Source organism: Montipora capricornis, chromosome 9 (assembly GCF_036669925.1).
Source record: "Montipora capricornis isolate CH-2021 chromosome 9, ASM3666992v2, whole genome shotgun sequence".
Classification (NCBI taxonomy): domain Eukaryota; kingdom Metazoa; phylum Cnidaria; class Anthozoa; order Scleractinia; family Acroporidae; genus Montipora; species Montipora capricornis.
The window spans coordinates 11,170,140-11,172,311 of NC_090891.1; the positions used below are offsets into that span (position 1 = coordinate 11,170,140).

Consider the following 2,172-nt stretch of genomic DNA (forward strand, 5'->3'; position numbering starts at 1 on the left):
GCTATTTCAAAGTCAACTTTCAATAGCCAGCGAATAGGAATCACGCTAAAATTAGAAGCCATAAAAAAAACTTTGTCAGTTCAAGGTCAAAGAAGAGTTTTACTGATGTCTTTATTCCACTTTATCTCTGAAAACGAGGTCATTCACATTTTGATGTACTTCATTGAAACACGCCAAGTTGGCTTGGTACAAGAATCGGCAAACTACGGCAATGCAACCAAGACAGAACGAACTTCAAACAAGATCCACTTAAATAACGTGTAGGTGCTTTAAACAAACTTCTGAAAACACAAGCTATTGAAATTTCCCCTAATTTTACGAGGACTCGTTGCAATTATGTGTTTACAGGGGCACCCAACGGATCTGTTCCTCACTTTATCTGTTCCCCAGAGGAATCTTGCTGGCTGGCAAAAATACAGGTGTTCCGATGAGCTGGCTGGGAAATTTATCATTGATAGAGGTTTTGCCTGGGAATTACTGACTTTTTCTAGCATGTCAACCCGAGCTGGCTGTAGAAACTCTGAAGACTGAGAACGACAAACGACGGCTGGTCAGAGTGATTGCGCTTGCGGAAAAAAAATGTGTCGGTTTTCTTCGGTCGTTTGTTAAAAGCGCGCGGAGGTTTCACAGATCGACGAACACGGATTGTGCTTTTTTCCTCATTTACACGTAAGATTAATTTCCATTGTTATTTTATCTGTATGCTGAGATTCTCGTGATGTTCTTCTACACTGAATTGAAATGAACAGAGTGAATTTAACAGTATTAACTTGTATTTTCATTCACAGTCGACCAGAGTTTCGACGGTGTACAATGTGTTTGGTGTTAGCGTTTTCGAAGGTATAAGACTTCCTAATGTAGTTGTTTTAATGCTTTTTTTCGGTTATCTGTATTAGTCAAGTGCGTGATGATCTTTTACAGTTGAAGCGAATTGAGCCAACGATCGAATTGTAAAAAATTGACAGCAGTACGTATTTTTCTTATTCGTGTAGGCAGCCACGGGATCAACCAGGTGCTTTCCTCAAACACAAGGTAAAAATCAAGAAAAATTCGCACTTATTTTAATTTAGTTTATTTCGTTAGAAAGACGATTTATTACTCTCGAGAACTCCTGCGAAGAGATCCTTTTGTAAGAACCTGTTGGCAGATATTTGGCATAATTATACAAAACCCTGTTTAGTTAACTAAAATCAAGCAGGTTCTATAATTATGTGAGTAACAGTTAAATTGCAATAAACACTTTATCCAAGGAGTTTGACTTTGAGATCGCAAATATTTATTTTTCTGGCAATCAGTACCTATATCTCCTACATACAAATTAGGACCTTGTCAACAAGCCACTTTAAGCCTGCATCCAAGCATCCCTATTTTGCCAGACAAAAAATATCTATATGTTCGTATATGCAGGCTTTTATTATTGTTTTTTTTTCTCTGACTAAGAAAACTTTGTTGGTTTTGGTCAGACTGTGGTTTTAATTGTGAGAATGCTTCTGATGATCAGCTGTTTGTATTGGGTAGAGTGCTTAATTAAGACATACTTAGTCTATTGTTCTTACAATGTATGATTGTGTCAGCAATAACTGTTGTCATCAACACATACATTGACAAAACAATTATTTGTTATTGTGACCAACAGCACTAATTCTTTTTTACTTGGCAGATTGTTTACTTTTCCTTTTCAACAATCACAAATTATCTTTAGTCATACTTTGTCTCTGTACAAAGCCAAACTGAGTTAAGCTTGTGAAGATGGGCATTCTTTGTTTGTTCATTCTTACGACCCTCTCTCTTCCATCAGGTTGAGTTAGGCTTGTGACGATGGCCATTCTTTGTTTGTTCATTCTTACGACCCTCTATCTTCCATCAGGTGGAGTTAGGCTTGTGACGATGGGCATTCATTGTTTGTTCATTCTTACGACCATCTCTCTTCCATCAGGTTGAGTTAGGCTTGTGACGATGGCCATTCATTGTTTGTTCATTCTTACGACCATCTCTCTTCCATCAGGTTGAGTTAGGCTTGTGACGATGGCCATTCATTGTTTGTTCATTCTTACGACCATCTCTCATCCATCCGGTTGAGTTAGGCTTGTGACGATGGCCATTCATTGTTTGTTCATTCTTACGACCATCTCTCTTCCGTCAGGTTGAGTTAGGCTTGTGACGATGGCCATT

At 38.2% G+C, this 2,172-nt stretch overlaps 1 long non-coding RNA gene across 1 annotated transcript; it reads left to right on the top strand.

Moving 5' to 3' along the window:
- The first annotated feature begins 346 nt into the window (after positions 1 to 346).
- Positions 347 to 1,936, top strand: LOC138016865 (uncharacterized). The gene is made up of 3 exons (XR_011125889.1): positions 347 to 669; positions 789 to 840; positions 993 to 1,936. It is a non-coding gene; the product is annotated as an uncharacterized lncRNA (long non-coding RNA).
- The last annotated feature ends 236 nt before the right edge of the window (positions 1,937 to 2,172 follow it).